Raw genomic sequence first — 20,333 nt, forward strand, 5'->3', positions numbered from 1 at the left:
TAACTCTACTCTTGGTTGAATGGATCCCCTTAAATTAGTATGTGACCAAAACGATTATTACAACACAACTATGTTCCTTTTTCAATCGCTGATCGTTTGCTCCTGTCTGCGTCGCTGCCTGCTGTGAGTGTGTTTGCTTCGGTGCTGTAAGCTCCGTCTTAGCCTCGTATTTCTTTCTGTTTTGAACCATCATTTACTATGATTTCTAGTTGTTTATACTACTAAATACAGCTTACCCAACATCTCAGATTAACCTGACATCGCTAGCTTCTGTTACTACTAGCACAACACGCTAGTAATTCGCTAGCCCAGTGGTTCCCAAACCTGTCCTGGAGTACCCCCAACACTGCACGTTTTCTTTGACTCCCTAATCAAACACACCTGATTCAATCATCAGCTCATTAACCTATGTTTAACCTATAACCATTGTGCCCTAGTTATTGGTGATTCGATCACACGGAATGTGAAAATAGAGACACCAGCCACCATAGTCACATGTTTACCGGGAGCCAGAGCGCCTGACATCAAAGCAAATTGAAAAGTGCTGGCTAATGCTAATCGTAAATACTCTAAGATTATTATTCACGTCGGCACTAATGATGTTCGACTCCGCCAGTCGGAGATCACTAAAATGAACATAAAAGAGGTGTGTGAACTCGCAAGTACGATGTCAGGCACTGTAATTTGCTCTGGCCCCCTTCCTGTTCGCAGGAGTGATGAGATAGTTAGTAGATTGTGTTCACTCAATGGCTGGCTGTCGCGGTGGTGTCCGCAAAATAATATAGAATTCATAGACAATTGGAAAGGTTTTTGGGGCAAACCTGACCTGTTGAAAAGAGATGGTATACATCTGTCCTGGGATGGTGCTGCTCTTCTCTCTAGTAATATGGCTCATAGTCTTTGAGATAAAAAATGACAAATTGGGCACCAGGTCAGGAAGCAGACAGACTGGCTAAACCGACCGTCTGCTAGCGGCCTCACGTTCACCAAGGTCAGATAAATCCCATCACATAGAGCCTCTTTCACCTATCTATTATCATAAAGAGACTGTCTGTTCCCCGAATTAGGACATACATACTTCTGCTTACAGGCAGAAGCTGAAACGGGAAACACCAGACTGTAGGACAATCCAGCTTTGGTCGGACCAATCGGATTCTATGTTACAGGACTGTTTTGATTACGTTGACTGGGACATGTTCCGGACTGCATCTGAGGATGACATCGATGTATACACAGACACCGTCACTTGTTTCATAAGGAAATGTATAGAAGATGTTGTACTGGCCAAAACAATTAAAATATACCCATATCATAAACCGTGGATGACCGCTGATGTTCGCACGGCCCTCAGCGCACGATCTTCCGCCTTTAATTCCTGTAATGTGGAGGAATATAAACAAGTCAGCTACGCCCTCCGTAAAACCATCAAGACAGCAAAACACCAGTACAGGAAAAAAATAGAAGCTCAGTTCACCACTTCCAACGTAAAAGAAATGTGGCAAGGATTGAATAACATCACAGACAGCATCGGGCATAAATACTCTTCTATGAATACTGCTAATTATAATTGTTAGTATTATTACATTGAGACCTATCTAAATTCTACTGTAGCCTACAAGTTATATTTTTCTGTCAAGTTATAACGAACTTTTATTTTTGACTGGTTGCTGTGAAGTCCTTTGAGTTTCTGTTTAGACGCACGCAAAGAGAACTGTTCAATTTGATATAAGAAACTGCTAAGACAGGGTGTCCGCAGGGTTGTAAAAGGTAGTAAATGAAATTAGCCAAAATTAAGGCCATTAAAAAGTATTAAAAAGTAATAAACGTCATCTGTCAACACTGTTGCCAGTAAGTTACTGTAATTAAGATTTGCAGTACATTACCGTTTTCAGTTTTACAGTATGGTACTGTAATTGTGTAATACAGTGCATTACTGTAAAAACGAAGCTAATCAGTACACTACTGTAATTATTTTTTATTTATTAGGGCCCGAGCACCGATGGTGTGAGGACCCTCTTGGAATTGCTCTGTTTATTAGGGCCCGAGCACCGATGGTGTGAGGACCCTCTTGGAATTGCTCTGTTTATTATTATTAGGGCCCGAGCACCGATGGTGTGAGGACCCTCTTGGAATTGCTCTGTTTATTATTATTATTATTATTATTATTATTATTCTTCTCCGCATTGAATTGCATTTTTGAGGGCCTAAACATGCGCGAAAACTCACGAAACTTTGCACACGCGTCAGAACTGGCGAAAATTTACATCTGATATAGGTTTCAGAATTGGACGGGGCAAAATGGCTCGATAGCGCCACCTATAAAAGTTCAACGGAGTGCGCCTCCCGCAACGTTCAACGTACGTGCACGAAATTCGGTACATACGTGTAATGACCTAATACCTACAAAAAAGTCTCTTGGAGCATAGCCCTAAACACAACAGGAAGTCAGCCATTTTGAACTTCCTCTCAGATTTTTGTGCAGTTTTTGCCATTTTCAGGCCTCATACTTTAACGAACTCCTCCTACAGTTTTAATCTGATCATCTTCAAATTTGGTGAGTGTAATCTTAAGGCCTTTGCGACGTTAAATTGCGAAGATCTTGAGTTTTCGTCGAAGTGCGGGTCCTCGGCGGCCTTACAAATTTCGATGTTTCGCCATGAAACAGGAAGTTGCTGTAACTCAGGCATGGAATGTCCAATCTGCCCCAAACTTCACACGTTTGATAAGAGTTCTGTCCTGAACACATGGCCATGCTCATATTCAGTTATAGTCATAGCGCCACCTGCTGGCAACAGGAAGTGACATGTTTAACACTGTTATGGACTCCTAATAACATATAAAAAAGTGCCAGCAAGTGCTAAACATGCTAACAACATACTAGAAGCATGCTAAAACATGCTAGCAAACTCTTAGCTAAGTGCTAAAGCATGCTATTATTGCAATTAAATAGGAATTTGCTGTAACTCAGGCATGGAATGTCCAATCTGCCCCAAACTTCACACTTTTGATAAGCGTTCTGTCCTGAACACATCTACATGAGAATATTCAGTTATAGTAATAGCGCCACCTACTGGCAACAGGAAGTGTCATGTTTAACACGTTGATGCCATTCTAGCAACATGTTAAAAATGCCATTGAGGTCTAAACATGCTAGAAACATGTTAAAACATGCTAGCTAATGTTAAAACATGCTAGCAATACTTAGCTAAGTGGTAAAGCATGCTAATTCAATGAAACAGGATGTTGTTGTTACTCAAGAAGGCAATGTCCAATATGCGCCAAACTTCACACTTTTAATAAACGTTCTGTCCTGAACACATGACCATGCTCATATTCAGTTACAGTCATAGTGCCACCTGCTGGCAACAGGAAGTGACATGTTAAACACTGTTGTGGACATATAAAAACATATAAAAAAAGTGCCAGCAAGTGCTAAACATGCTAACAACATACTAGAAACATGCTAAAACATGCTAGCAAACACTTAGCTAAGTGCTAAAGCATGCTATTGCTGCAATTAAATAGGAATTTGCTGTAACACAGGCATGGAATGTCCAATCTGCCCCAAACTTCACACGTTTGATAAGAGTCATGGCCTGAACACATCTACATGAGAATATTCAGTTATAGTAATAGCGCCACCTGCTGTCAACAGGAAGTGACATGTTTAACACTGTTGTGGTCTCCTAATAACATATATAAAAGAGCCAGCAAGTGCTAAACAGGTTAGCAACATACTAGAAACATGCTAGCAAACACTTAGCTAAGTGATAAAGCATGCTATTACTGCAATTAAATAGGAATTTGCTGTAACTCAGGCATGGAACGTCCAATCTGCCCCAAACTTCACATGTTTGATAAGAATCATGGCCTGAACGCATGCCTATGCTCAAATTCAGTTATAGTAATAGCGCCACCTACTGGCAACAGGAAGTGACATGTTTAACACGTTGATGCCGTTCTAGCAACATGTTAAAAATGCCATTGAGTTCTAAACATGCTAGAAACATATTAAAACATGCTAGCAATACTTAGCTAAGTGCTAAAGCATGCTAATTCAATGAAACAGGACTTTGTTGTTACTCAAGAAGGCAATGTACAATCTACCCCAAACGTCACACGTTTGATAAGAGTTATCTCTTGAACACATGTCCATGCTCATATTTAGTTATAGTCATAGCGCCACCTGCTGGCAACAGGAAGTGACGTTTAACACTGTTCTTGACTCCTAATAACATATAAAAAAATGCCAGTAGGTGCTAAACATCCTACCAACATACTAGAGACATGCTAAAACATAATAGCAAACACTTAGCTAAGTGCTAAAGAATGATATTACTGCAATTAAATATGAATTTGCTGTAACTCAGGCATGGAATGTCCAATCTGCCCCAAACTTCACACTTTTGATAAGCGTTCTGTCCTGAACACATGACCATGCTTATATTCAGTTACAGTCATAGCGCCACCTGCTGGCAACAGGAAGTGACATGTTTAACACTGTTGTGGACTCCTAATAACATATAAAAAAGTGCCAGCAAGTGTTAAACATGCTAACAACATACTAGAAACATGCTAAAACATGCTAGCAAACTCTTAGCCAAGTGCTAAAGCATGCTATTATTGCAATTAAATAGGAATTTGCTGTAACTCAGGCATGGAATGTCCAATCTGCCCCAAACTTCACACTTTTGATAAGAGTCATGGCCTGAACACATCTACATGAGAATGTTCAGTTATAGTAATAGCGCCACCAACTGGCAACAGGAAGTGACATGTTTAACACGTTGATGCCGTTCTAGCAACATGTTAAAACATGCTAACAATGCTTAGCTAAGTTCTAAAGAATGCTAATTCAATGAAACATGACTTTGTTGTTACTCAAGAAGGCAATGTCCAATTTGCACCAAACTTCACATGTTTGATAAGAGTTCTGTCCTGAACACACATCCATGCTCATATTCAGTTATAGTCATAACGCCACCTACTGGCAACAGAAACTGACATGGTTAACACAGTAATGCAGTACTAACCACATAATTATTGTGTACTAAGCATGCTAGAAACAGACTGAACATGCTAGCAACACTTAGCTGAGTCATGAAGCATGCTATTATCACCATTATACAAAACATTTTGTAACTGACTTTGACATACTCTTACTATATATACCTCCTTAAATGTACATTTCCCAACCATGCTCTGCCTTCCTAAAGCCACCGAGTGTTGATGGCACGGGTGCGAGGGCCCTTTCATCGCTGCTTGCAGCTTTAATTAGGGCCCGAGCACCGATGGTGTGAGGACCCTCTTGGAATTGCTCTGTTTATTATTATTATTATTATTCTTCTCCGCATTGAATTGCATTTTTGAGGGCCTAAACATGCGCGAAAACTCACGAAACTTTGCACACGCGTCAGAACTGGCGAAAATTTACATCTGATATAGGTTTCAGAATTGGACGGGGCAAAATGGCTCGATAGCGCCACCTATAAAAGTTCAACGGAGTGCGCCTCCTGCAACGTTCCACGTACGTGCACGAAATTCGGTACATACGTGTAATGACCTAATACCTACAAAAAAGTCTCTTGGAGCATAGCCCTAAACACAACAGGAAGTCAGCCATTTTGAACTTCCTCTCAGATTTTTGTGCAGTTTTTGCCATTTTCAGGCCTCGTACTTTAACGAACTCCTCCTACAGTTTTAATCTGATCATCTTCAAATTTGGTGAGTGTAATCTTAAGGCCTTTGCGACGTTAAATTGCGAAGATCTTGAGTTTTCGTCGAAGGGCGGGTCCTCGGCGGCCTTACAAATTTCGATGTTTCGCCATGAAACAGGAAGTTGCTGTAACTCAGGCATGGAATGTCCAATCTCCCCCAAACTTCACACGTTTGATAAGAGTTCTGTCCTGAACACATGGCCATGCTCAAATTCAGTTATAGTCATAGCGCCACCTGCTGGCAACAGGAAGTGACATGTTTAACACTGTTATGGACTCCTAATAACATATAAAAAAGTGCCAGCAAGTGCGAAACATGCTAACAACATACTAGAAGCATGCTAAAACATGCTAGCAAACTCTTAGCTAAGTGCTAAAGCATGCTATTATTGCAATTAAATAGGAATTTGCTGTAACTCAGGCATGGAATGTCCAATCTGCCCCAAACTTCACACTTTTGATAAGCGTTCTGTCCTGAACACATCTACATGATAATATTCAGTTATAGTAATAGCGCCACCTACTGGCAACAGGAAGTGTCATGTTTAACACGTTGATGCCATTCTAGCAACATGTTAAAAATGCCATTGAGGTCTAAACATGCTAGAAACATGTTAAAACATGCTAGCAATACTTAGCTAAGTGCTAAAGCATGCTAATTCAATGAAACAGGATGTTGTTGTTACTCAAGAAGGCAATGTCCAATATGCGCCAAACTTCACACTTTTAATAAACGTTCTGTCCTGAACACATGACCATGCTCATATTCAGTTACAGTCATAGTGCCACCTGCTGGCAACAGGAAGTGACATGTTAAACACTGTTGTGGACATATAAAAACATATAAAAAAAGTGCCAGCAAGTGCTAAACATGCTAACAACATACTAGAAACATGCTAAAACATGCTAGCAAACACTTAGCTAAGTGCTAAAGCATGCTATTGCTGCAATTAAATAGGAATTTGCTGTAACACAGGCATGGAATGTCCAATCTGCCCCAAACTTCACACGTTTGATAAGAGTCATGGCCTGAACACATCTACATGAGAATATTCAGTTATAGTAATAGCGCCACCTGCTGTCAACAGGAAGTGACATGTTTAACACTGTTGTGGTCTCCTAATAACATATATAAAAGAGCCAGCAAGTGCTAAACAGGTTAGCAACATACTAGAAACATGCTAGCAAACACTTAGCTAAGTGATAAAGCATGCTATTACTGCAATTAAATAGGAATTTGCTGTAACTCAGGCATGGAACGTCCAATCTGCCCCAAACTTCACATGTTTGATAAGAATCATGGCCTGAACGCATGCCTATGCTCAAATTCAGTTATAGTAATAGCGCCACCTACTGGCAACAGGAAGTGACATGTTTAACACGTTGATGCCGTTCTAGCAACATGTTAAAAATGCCATTGAGTTCTAAACATGCTAGAAACATATTAAAACATGCTAGCAATACTTAGCTAAGTGCTAAAGCATGCTAATTCAATGAAACAGGACTTTGTTGTTACTCAAGAAGGCAATGTACAATCTACCCCAAACGTCACACGTTTGATAAGAGTTATCTCTTGAACACATGTCCATGCTCATATTTAGTTATAGTCATAGCGCCACCTGCTGGCAACAGGAAGTGACGTTTAACACTGTTCTTGACTCCTAATAACATATAAAAAAATGCCAGTAGGTGCTAAACATCCTACCAACATACTAGAGACATGCTAAAACATAATAGCAAACACTTAGCTAAGTGCTAAAGAATGATATTACTGCAATTAAATATGAATTTGCTGTAACTCAGGCATGGAATGTCCAATCTGCCCCAAACTTCACACTTTTGATAAGCGTTCTGTCCTGAACACATGACCATGCTTATATTCAGTTACAGTCATAGCGCCACCTGCTGGCAACAGGAAGTGACATGTTTAACACTGTTGTGGACTCCTAATAACATATAAAAAAGTGCCAGCAAGTGTTAAACATGCTAACAACATACTAGAAACATGCTAAAACATGCTAGCAAACTCTTAGCCAAGTGCTAAAGCATGCTATTATTGCAATTAAATAGGAATTTGCTGTAACTCAGGCATGGAATGTCCAATCTGCCCCAAACTTCACACTTTTGATAAGAGTCATGGCCTGAACACATCTACATGAGAATGTTCAGTTATAGTAATAGCGCCACCAACTGGCAACAGGAAGTGACATGTTTAACACGTTGATGCCGTTCTAGCAACATGTTAAAACATGCTAACAATGCTTAGCTAAGTTCTAAAGAATGCTAATTCAATGAAACATGACTTTGTTGTTACTCAAGAAGGCAATGTCCAATTTGCACCAAACTTCACATGTTTGATAAGAGTTCTGTCCTGAACACACATCCATGCTCATATTCAGTTATAGTCATAACGCCACCTACTGGCAACAGAAACTGACATGGTTAACACAGTAATGCAGTACTAACCACATAATTATTGTGTACTAAGCATGCTAGAAACAGACTGAACATGCTAGCAACACTTAGCTGAGTCATGAAGCATGCTATTATCACCATTATACAAAACATTTTGTAACTGACTTTGACATACTCTTACTATATATACCTCCTTAAATGTACATTTCCCAACCATGCTCTGCCTTCCTAAAGCCACCGAGTGCTGATGGCACGGGTGCGAGGGCCCTTTCATCGCTGCTTGCAGCTTTAATTATTATTATTATTATTCTTCTTCTTCTCCGCATTGAATTGCATTTTTGAGGGCCTAAACATGCGCGAAAACTCACGAAACTTTGCACACGCGTCAGAACTGGCGAAAATTTACATCTGATATAGGTTTCAGAATTGGACGGGGCAAAACGGCTCGATAGCGCCACCTATAAAAGTTCAACGGAGTGCGCCTCCCGCAACGTTCCACGTACGTGCACGAAATTCGGTACATACATGTAATGACCTAATACCTACAAAAAAGTCTCTTGGAGCATAGCCCTAAACACAACAGGAAGTCAGCCATTTTGAACTTCCTCTCAGATTTTTGTGCAGTTTTTGCTATTTTCAGGCCTCGTACTTTAACGAACTCCTCCTACAGTTTTAATCTGATCATCTTCAAATTTGGTGAGTGTAATCTTAAGGCCTTTGCGACGTTAAATTGCGAAGATCTTGAGTTTTCGTCAAAGGGCGGGTCCTCGGCGACCTGACAAATTTCGATGTTTCGCCATGAAACAGGAAGTTGCTGTAACTCAGGCATGGAATGTCCAATCTGCCCCAAACTTCACACTTTTGATAAGCGTTCTGTCCTGAACACATGACCATGCTCATATTCAGTTACAGTCATAGCGCCACCTGCTGGCAACAGGAAGTGACATGTTTAACACTGTTATGGACTCCTAATAACATATAAAAAAGTGCCAGCAAGTGCTAAACATGCTAACAACATACTAGAAGCATGCTAAAACATGCTAGCAAACTCTTAGCTAAGTGCTAAAGCATGCTATTATTGCAATTAAATAGGAATTTGCTGTAACTCAGGCATGGAATGTCCAATCTGCCCCAAACTTCACACTTTTGATAAGCGTTCTGTCCTGAACACATCTACATGAGAACATTCAGTTATAGTAATAGCGCCACCTACTGGTAACAGGAAGTGTCATGTTTAACACGTTGATGCCATTCTAGCAACATGTTAAAAATGCCATTGACTTCTAAACATGCTAGAAACATGTTAAAACATGCTAGCAATACTTAGCTAAGTGCTAAAGCATGCTAATTCAATGAAACAGGATGTTGTTGTTACTCAAGAAGGCAATGTCCAATCTGCGCCAAACTTCACACTTTTAATAAACATTCTGTCCTGAACACATGACCATGCTCATATTCAGTTACAGTCATAGTGCCACCTGCTGGCAACAGGAAGTGACATGTTAAACACTGTTGTGGACATATAAAAACGTATAAAAAAGTGCCAGCAAGTGCTTAACATGCTAACAACATACTAGAAACATGCTAAAACATGCTAGCAAACACTTAGCTAAGTGTTAAAGCATGCTATTGCTGCAATTAAATAGGAATTTGCTGTAACACAGGCATGGAATGTCCAATCTGCCCCAAACTTCACACGTTTGATAAGAGTCATGGCCTGAACACGTGTCTATGCTCAAATTCAGTTATAGTAATAGCGCCACCTACTGGCAACAGGAAGTGACATGTTTAACACTCTTGTGGTCTCCTAATAACATATAAAAAAGAGCCAGCAAGTGCTAAACAGGTTAGCAACATACTAGAAACATGCTAGCAAACACTTAGCTAAGTACTAAAGCATGCTATTACTGCAATTAAATAGGAATTTGCTGTAACTCAGGCATGGAATGTCCAATCTGCCCCAAACTTCACACGTTTGATAAGAATCATGGCCTGAACACATGTCTATGCTAAAATTCAGTTATAGTAATAGCGCCACCTACTGGCAACAGGAAGTGACATGTTTAACACATTGATGCCGTTCTAGCAACATGTTAAAAATGCCATTGAGTTCTAAACATGCTAGAAACATATTAAAACATGCTAGCAATACTTAGCTAAGTGCTAAAGCATGCTGATTCAATGAAACAGGACTTTGTTGTTACTCAGGAAGGCAATGTAAGAGTTATCTCTTGAGTTATCTCTTATCTCTTGAACACATGTCCATGCTCATATTTAGTTAGTCATAGCGCCACCTGCTGGCAACATGAAGTGACGTTTAACACTGTTCTTGACTCCTAATAACATAAAAAAATGCCAGTAGGTGCTAAACATCCTACCAACATACTAGAGACATGTTAAAACATACTAGCAAACACTTAGCTAAGTGCTAAAGAATGATATTACTGCAATTAAATATGAATTTGCTGTAACTCAGGCATGGAATATCCAATTTGCCCCAAACTTCACACGTTTGATAAGAGTTCTGTACTGAACACATGACCATGCTCATATTCAGTTATAGTCATAATGCCACCTGCTGGCAACAGGAAGTGACGTTTAACACTATTGTGGTCTCCTAATAACATAAAAAAGTGCCAGCAGGTGTTAAACAGGCTAGCAACATACTAGAAAGATGCTAAAACATGCTATCAAACACTTAGCTAAGTGCTAAAGCATGTTATTATTGCAATTAAATAGGAATTTGCTGTAACTCAGGCATGGAATGTCCAATCTGCCCCAAACTTCACACTTTTGATAAGAGTCATGGCCTGAACACATCTACATGAGAATGTTCAGTTATAGTAATAGCGCCACCTACTGGCAACAGGAAGTGACATGTTTAACACGTTGATGCCGTTCTAGCAACATGTTAAAAATGCCATTGAGTTCTAAACATGCTAGAAACATGTTAAAACATGCTAACAATGCTTAGCTAAGTGCTAAAGAACGCTAATTCAATGAAACATGACTTTGTTGTTACTCAAGAAGGCAATGTCCAATTTGCACCAAACTTCACACGTTTGATAAGAGTTCTGTCCTGAACACACATCCATGCTCATATTCAGTTATAGTCATAACGCAACCTACTGGCAACAGAAACTGACATGGTTAACACAGTAATGCAGTACTAACCACATAATTATTGTGTACTAAGCATGCTAGAAACAGACTAAACATGCTAGCAACACTTAGCTGAGTCATGAAGCATGCTATTATCACCATTATACAAAACATTTTGTAACTGACTTTGACATACTCTTACTATATATACCTCCTTAAATGTACATTTCCCAACCATGCTCTGTCTTCCTAAAGCCACAGAGTGTTGATGGCACGGGTGCGAGGGCCCTTTCATCGCTGCTTGCAGCTTTAATTTTAAATTAGATTTCATAATTTTGATATATAAATAATTTTATTTTTATCCTACTTAAATACTACTAGCATACAAACCAATTAGACAAAGTTATTACAAAATACCATTTTTTTTTTAATTTAAAACATTTCATATATATCACAAAATATACAGTCTGCCAATGCTGGAAATGATGTGTGAATTTTTTACACATTAATGGGTGAGTTTAGGGACAACGATTTTTGTGTTAATTTTAACTTCATTGTGTCAGAAAGGTTAGCACAAAGATGTGTAAACCAGAGTTTCCGCTAGGAAAAAATGTTGCCGGTCAAAGTGACCGGCAGAGGTTTCGTTTTCCGGACATTTTGATGATATGCCGGTCAAATATCGCCTCTTAATTAGTCAAGTTTAGGAAAACTGGAGGCAGGCTATGTAAATTAAAAAAATGACATAATCAGGCCGTATAGAATGCAACATGTTTATTAGTCTAATATTCAAATAGACGAAAAAAAAAAAAAACATGAACGTCCGATTGGCGTCAATCAACGCCAGTTGTTTTTAGTATGGTTTCAAATTCATAGTTAAACAAACCAATCCCCCTTCCCCACATAAAATATCTGAATAGTAGCCTATTGTTTTTATTCAAGCAAACTTAATTACACACTCTCAGTATGTCTGATTTAGCTGGTGGTAACATTTAAATTGGCCACCGTGAAATGACTCCTTGTCATATGAGACAAATGACTAGGCCTATAACATTGTCTCGCGTCATTTTAGGCTACTTTTTACGCTGTTTTGCAGTGCTGAATTGTGCAGCTGCCGACATAAAATCAAAACTTCCCAGTGTCTCTCCACAACTTGCGATGCGCATAAGCCGCGTAACCTTGTTCTCCGCAAGGCGACTTCGCTGCTTTGTTTTGATCTGATTCTGCAGCGAGAACCCCCTCTCTGCAGAAACACTTGAGACAGGGATTACACAGGCTATCTTGGCGAGCTTGGTCCACTCTGGATACATTTCGTTGAAATCACATATGAGGACTTCGCAGGCTGTGGAGAAATGCAATCCTCCATAGCCACGGAGCGCTGTCATGACAGCGAGGGCATCACGTCGCAGGCTTACGGCATCGATAAGAGGAGCGGTGTCCGCCGACTCAATGCTTGTAAAATGGCAAATAATCCTGATCGCTGGTTCTGCATATTCTTGAAGAGCTATAAGATAATATAATAGGTGAGAACGATATTAGAATTATAGGCCTACAAAAGAATGCTGCGCTTATTATAAATAGGCCTGTGTGGGTCATTATATGGAAATGTCCATTTTTCCGTCCCTAGCCTTTACAGAAATATTACACTTAAAAAACATTTTAGGGTTACAATTTCTTTACATTTTAAAATAAAACTATATGTTATTTGAAAAATTACACCTTCTTGAGCCATCAATGTGGCAATATTAGATTTTTATAAATTCTATAGAATTCCAAGCACCACAGAAGTGCTCACAGTCATGTACAGAGGGAAAGTGCTTTATTTTGAGGCCAATAACAGGTTTTTACACCATTTAAAATACAATGATGTATACATAACTATCAAATATATTTGATATTATATTTATACTATAAAATAATTTTTTTTCTGTCACATTAAATACAGTCACATGTGACACAATAATAATTTTACATCCATTTAATTCTGCTACACTCAAAAGTTAAGATTTAAAGGATTGTATCACTACTTAATTTTAACCGGTTTTCAAATATTTTGATTGTTATAGCAAATGTGACCAGTCACGGAAAGTAAGGACACATGTCGGTTCTGGGGCATTTTGAGTTATTCACATATTCTGAAAGTGTATTCTCCAAGCTTTCCAACGATGTGTAACACAAGGAAATCTGATAATATTTGGAGAAGTTATGGCCATTTAAAGGTAGGCACTCAAAAACGCACAAAGGGGAGAAAACAGCATTTGAAGATTCTCACCTTTCTCCTGCTGGGAGTGACAATAGGGCTCATTTACATCTAATTTAGATAAGCCATACCCCCCTGTAAAGCTGTAAGCACGGGGGGAGCAGAAAGGCCAGGAAAATGTGCCATCAAAGAAAAAATAAAAAATAAAGTTTGCAGGTAATATATAAATAAATGTCTCTTAGCATCTACCGATAAAACTGTATAGGCAACTCTTGTGTACACTGAATAAAAAATAAGATAAACTCTAGACAATGTTCAAATCAAAAACAAGATGTGCTATGTGATATATATATATATATATTAGTATGAGTAGGCTATTAGTAGGCTATAGCATTCATTTCGTTCGTTTTTTAAATAAGATACTAGCTGAAATATGTTTTTTTAAATCAAGTGATCAAAGTGCTCGTTGCCGCGGCGATCAGTGGCGCAGATGCAGTGTTTTCTCGTGTGGCTCGCGCACACACCCCATTGTCTACACTCAACGCGCGCTTCAATCCGTTGCGTATACTCTCTATTCGTTCTGTTTAATATCACAAAACATAATGCAAATGTTTGCGTGTCCCTGCTTGATATACAACCACTGCTGAATATAATCGTTTTGATGAGAGAAAAAAACTATACGAAAAAAAAAAAAACCTATACGAGGGCGGGTTCGAACTCAGACCCTCTGACACGGCTGGCGAAAGCTCTACCACTGGACCATTAAGATGCATGTTAAAATAGTTGGCGGATCTAAATAAGTTGGCACTGACAACATGTATTAGGCTACATCTCATTAAACGACAAATTAAACCCCATGTAACCTACTATTTAAATCGATTGCTGGACATTGTAATGTTATTGGCGTCCATCTTCATTGAATTTTGAAATCAGATAGAGCCGGCCAGAGCGCTGCATAATAAGTAGCCACGCCGGCTTATTCAGTATGGAAATACACACCGACAATGACACGCCCCTACTGCGTGCTAGAATCTCCGAAAAACAAGCCGATTTCAAAATCAAAATGTACGCTTTTAAATATACCAATACTGCTATCTCAAACATGCAGAGGCTTCTTCGTGATCTCAACTAACAGATTCTGCAAAAAAACGAAAATCACAAATTTTGAAAAAAAAAAGCTTCTTTCTCATTTTGCTCGAAAGTTGTGCTGCCGACTTGTGTCCCTGGTTTCCGTGACGGGTCACAAATAGATGGTTGCGCAAACGAACTAACATCATTCAAGCACACTTTTAAAGGAGAACTCGGCAACTCTAGCGAACTCTAGTCACTTCTTCGCTGATTTTCCTTTTGTTGTCGCATGTTTTCCCCACGAGCTCCCCCTACAGCTGTGGGGGGACGTATTTCACAACACGGTCGTAAAAAACTCACTTGCGGCGGCCTCCTCCCCCTCTCCACCGCTGCTCATGTGCGTTTGTTTTGATCGGAGCAAGCCAACTGTATCGTGTGGAGCTATGTCTCCCGAGGTGGGTAATACATCATACATGCGTGTGTGTTTATGTCGAATTGCCGTAAAGCAATTCGTGTTTCGCGCTCGTTCTCGTTCTCGTTCTCGCTTCTCACGAGACTTCCAATTTCTATCTTGCCGGGACGGTAGTCCCCAAGTTGCAAGGTTGGTTTTCCGCCTGGGAACGCTGGGGGGAGCGGGGAAAGTCACCAATATCACCAGAAAAGGTTGTTTAACCATCCAAATTAATTCTAGACAGTTTTATTTAGTTAAAAAAGTTACCAAGTTCTCCTTTAACAAACCTGAGTAAAATAAATAAAACATAATCTCCTTATTTGTTGTATTATTATTATTTTTCGGTAACTCTGACATATGCTGAAAAAAAATAGAAATAATATTTCATAAAAACCTTTGAAATTGCCAAAGTAGTAAGGTAACACCAATGACAAAAAAAGGTACATGCCGTCTTTAAATAAATGCACAAAAAATATACATTTTTATTTATATTTTAAATTTTTAGTAATCTAATAATGTGGTGTAAGTTTAAATGTTAGAAAAATAAATACATTTTAAGACATCTTGACATACCAAAAGTGGACGTTTCGATAGAATGACCCGTATAATAAATCAACAGCTCCTACTTACCACTATGTGTCTGCGGATATCTAGAGGGGTTCAGAAGGGCATCGAGGCAGTGAAGTAGATCCATGCAATCCTCGGGGAACCGATCTTGCAAGGCATCTATCAGATGTTGAACATAGCGTTCCCTGGCTTTTCTGAAAGCTTGAATGGAGCGGTCGCTTGAATTGGTCACTTTGACATCCTTGTATGTGCCGTCTTTATAGCCCGCCTGGAATGTCTCCTCTTCTGGACCTGGGACATCTCGTAACTGTGTAAATGCCGCGACAGATGCTTGCACTATTGGTCGGATGCTGGAAAGATTGACGTTGTCTTTCTGAAAAACTAAATTCAGTTTTGTCATCACTGGTAGTAGATCGGCCAGTGCGTGAGTCAGGGCTATGAAGCTGTAGGTCTGGATTTGACCAAGCAGCCCTTGTGCTTGGGTATTTCCTTCCACGGCCTCTTCATGAAGTTCCATGGCCACAGCTGCCCAGTTGTGCTTCATGGCCTCCACAGCCCTGTGTAGGGATAGCCAGCGTACTGCGCACGGCTGCTTGAGGCTGACCATGTCCTCATCACTGAGTGTAGCTGTTAATTGGCGGAGCCGGGATGTTCTGGTGGCAGAGTGTCTGTAGAAGGAGTACACTGAGGAGATCGTGTTTTTGTAAGCTCGGATGTTTTCCACAGCTTTCGCTGCGTCCAGCGCAGCAAGTGCAGCCCTGTGGGCAACGCAGTGCACCTGGATAGAAAAGGGATTCGCTTGCTTAAATAAAGCACCAACCCCACCATGCCTTCCCATCATTACACTTGCACCATCTGAACCCAGGCCAATGACACGGGACAGTGCTATATCCATTTCGCGAAGCACCGCAACAACGCGATCATAAATGCATCTTGCGGTCCCGCAGTCCACATCATAATTTCCAAGAAAGCATGTCTCCACCTTTCCTTTTATTTCCAGCTTTAGATATATGATTAACTTTTTGTTCACAGTGATATTTACAGTTTCGTCAATTATTATTCCAATGAAGTCACTCTTTTTCAGTTTTTCACGGATCTGTTCCACCACGACGTGTTCTAATGCTCTCTCCATATCATCCACAGAGTCGCTGTGGCAATAAATGCCATCGGTGGTGACAAAATCTGGAGCCTCGAGAGCTTGCAGTAGCTCAGTCTGTGCAACAAAATGGTTAGATGGGAGATCATGTTTTGCCATGTGGAATACAATTTTGAGCTGAGAGCATAGTTTTTTCTTAGAAGTTTCCGTGGCCTTGTCACAGTGGCCTTTCATCGCAACCTGCTGTGGCGTTAAATTGAGCGCCGCAACATGGTCATTGCTCTGACTATGTTCAATGAGAGCAGATATTCTCAAATTATTCGACCCTCTTGTGAATCCGTTGCGTCGTCCTGCCTTTTCGCAGTGCAAACAGAACATTTTTTCGTTACTATCAACTACCTCACATCTTAGCCATGGGAACTTGGCTCCATTCCGGTCACTCCATTCCGACCGATAGGCCCTACACTTCGGCTTTTTCTCCGGTGGTGGTGGTGGAGCTGTCTGGACATCTGAGGTTTCAGGCGTTCCTGATTCACCATCGTCCGTCGCGTCTGGCTTCTGAAAAAAGCTTTTAAGGCTAGTCTGCCTGGGCCTGGCCATATTTAAAACGTCTCTCTCATTCGTTCGTTGTTTCTATATTACAGCCGTTTTAGGCGTGCGCTTTATTTGAAATGCAGAATGCGAATTCTTGTGGGTGAATACTTTATTCTGATTGGCTGCAGGGTGTCCATAGAGGACACATAGTAAAGGAGTTCTGGTGAAACTGACTGTTTACCGTTCGAAATTAATAAATAAATGCGCTGGCTACATCAGCAGTGAGTAACCATAGCAACAGGCAGTAAACTGAAGAGTTCTACGAGCTGAGTGGACTATCTCCGTTTGCTAAATAAACTGTCAGGCGTAAGGGAAACCAAGTTATTGTTTGTAAAAACTTTAGATTTCGATTGTAAAACTAATTAAAATATAAACTAATGTTTTAAAAATGTGTTATTTTGCAAGTGACCATGGTATAAGCGGGTTAATGCCCTTCGAGGTGTCCATTGTCAGGTAGCCTCCGCTGCGCGTCGGACGGTTCACGCCTCGCCATCGTCTAATACCTGACAATGGACAGCTCGTCGGACATTAACCCTACAAACGGTAGAGCCTGTTCCTTTATCCTCCTGGGACCCAGAAAAAAAAAGTTTTTTGAATTTAGTTTTTTTCCATGTCATCACACTGTTTAGATCACAATAAACAAATGGTAAAAAAACATTTTTGCAAAATAATATTTTATTCATAAGTTATGCTATGTCCTCTGTAGTGGACGCCAGGACTAAGTTGTTTAAAAAATAAAATGACATGAAATTATATGTATAGGCAAAAACAATGGGATTTTTTTTTCAATCACCAATAAATTTGGGGGTTTCAGGATTTTTTCAACCAAAATTTGTATAAAGATGATTCTCAACTATGTTATGAAAGAAATAACGGAATGAATTGATACACCATTTTACATTATGCAATATGTGGGTAAAATGTCCATAAATTAATATTCCCATTCAATGCAATGTATATATAAACTGTGTCTAATTTGCACCTTAATGTGTTCTTGGAGCAACATTTAATGAAAAAAGAAGTGTAATAATTGGAGTAATAATTGGCAACATTTTAATAATAATATCTAATATTTCATAGGAATATTGATGTATAATTTATTTCCATATTCACTTGTTGTGTCTCACAAAATGCCTGATAAACATGATTTAAGTCCTGGTGTCCTCTACAGTGGACACGTTTGAAATCAACGCCCTGTTCTGGAACAGAAAATATTTTTTTTATTTGAAACCCCTTAACATTTTCCTGAGATGTTGTTTTATGAAATACAATTTGAAAAGTAGTCCAATTTAAATTATAATTACAATATATTATCATATTTCCATAAGAATGCTACATTTGATCACTAAATTAATGTCAGACATTTTTAAAGACCAAGGAGAAGTTGTTTTCATGGTGAAACCTCCAAACATTTGGTATCTCTGAAAAGTCCTGAATGTGCTCTTTACAGGACACCCAGGTTGTGTCATGTGACATGTATGACGTCAGAGAAATTCACTAAAATATAATGTCCACTACAGTGGACAAAAGTCTATTCTTGGGTCCCAGGAGGATATAACATAGCCAAAGGTCGGTGTATTTTTGCTGTATACATTTTAGGCTTATTCTCAAATTCAGATTGTGTTAGGGGGCGGGATTATTAGGAAATTTTAATCGGACAATTTGACCGGAGAGATTTAATTTTGTCGGACATTTCATTTTTTTTTCGGTCAATGTCCGGCAATTACCGGACAACGGAAACCCAGGTGTAAACGTGTTAAAACACATTATGTGATGTCCTTCACTGCACACATTGTTAAAATCATACATAAAATCATAAACAAAACGTTAGCATTTGACAAAATGAATGTAGAGTCATTGGTTGTTTAGCTTATACAAGTATTAAAATGAAATATCAACCATTACATTCATAAAACTGCAGAATATAAATACATTTTTAAGCAGTCAAAAAGGAAATGTCCAACACAGGACAAAACACAGTTCTTTTCACAATACATGACACATAACCCTACCTTCAAAATAATTTCACTTATTTACAAAAATGCATTGGATTCATGTACACTGGTGGCCAAAAGAAGTATTTAAGTGTCTTAATGTTTTTGAAGTCTCTTTGATTCTCAAGAAACATTTCTTATTATTATCAATGTCTGACTGTCAGTCTACTTCTACTTCTACGAGTAAAAATCATCATCAAAATAATCTTTAAAAAGTCAACACAATGTTTTTGTCCACCTTTGAATAAATGAACTTCTCCAAAGATTGGTTCCTGTTCAGAAGTTGACTGACAACATCAGAATGTTCCCTGATGTGTGCGTGTCCACAAACACAAATGTACTCAGTCCTTCAGAGGAGAGCCCGGTTCCAACACTATATACTGTGAGAGAGAGAGAGAGAGAGAGAGAAATAAATATTAGTGTCAAAATATTTTTAACCTCCTTTTTTTACATTTTTATTATTATGTTTACAATAACTTAAGAATATATATTTGTACACAGCTTTGGCAATAGCATATTCAAACATTTCAACTGAACTAAATTAAATTATTCCAGATTAAATTTTAATACTTACAAATCCTAAATTCTGTCCAAAAATGCTGAGATCCATAGAGAGAAAGACTGACATCGATGATTTAGCCCATTTCAGCTCATCTGCAGTGAAGGGGTCCCTGTCTAAGACAAATATACATCAAGACACATGCTAGAAATCACTGAGTGATGATCGTTCTCCTTTCTACAGTAGTTAACCCTGTGCGCTGATGTTAGGACCTTCCTGTTCAGGTGGGACTGCAATGGTAGAGAGTCTTCTGCCTAATAAAATATCACAATAATGCAAAAATATAAACTTAAGTTGTTTAGAATGCTAGATTTAGTATTAGTATAGGATTTAGTTGCTCGTTGGCGTATTTTAACTCGACAACAAAGTCTGTAAAATGCTCGACATTTTACAGAGCAGAGCAGGACTTCTTGCGAGAGCAGGATTTCAAGAGCAGGACTTCTTGCCCACGAGGCTATCATGTTGTCCTCAATAACAGATGTACATTATTAGACAAATAAAACTTATTAAACAAAGCTATACTTTGTACAAAATACTTGAAAGTATACTTTCAATGCCTTGTCACAATGATCA

General features: G+C 39.2%; 1 protein-coding gene and 1 long non-coding RNA gene across 3 annotated transcripts in view; one reads left to right on the top strand and one right to left on the bottom strand.

Annotated features, from left to right (window-relative positions):
* The window catches only part of LOC307156367 (uncharacterized protein), a 1,306,365-nt gene that overhangs the window by 713,526 nt on the left and 572,506 nt on the right, over positions 1–20,333 (top strand). The window lies entirely within an intron of this gene.
* Positions 19,518–20,016, bottom strand: LOC307156684. The gene is made up of 3 exons (XR_013820773.1): positions 19,952–20,016; positions 19,776–19,872; positions 19,518–19,581 (listed from the first exon to the last, which is right to left on the bottom strand). It is a non-coding gene; the product is annotated as an uncharacterized lncRNA (long non-coding RNA).

The sequence above is a fragment of the Squalius cephalus genome (genome assembly GCF_949319135.1).
Source record: "Squalius cephalus genome assembly, chromosome: 1".
In the NCBI taxonomy this organism is placed as follows: Eukaryota; Metazoa; Chordata; class Actinopteri; order Cypriniformes; family Leuciscidae; genus Squalius; species Squalius cephalus.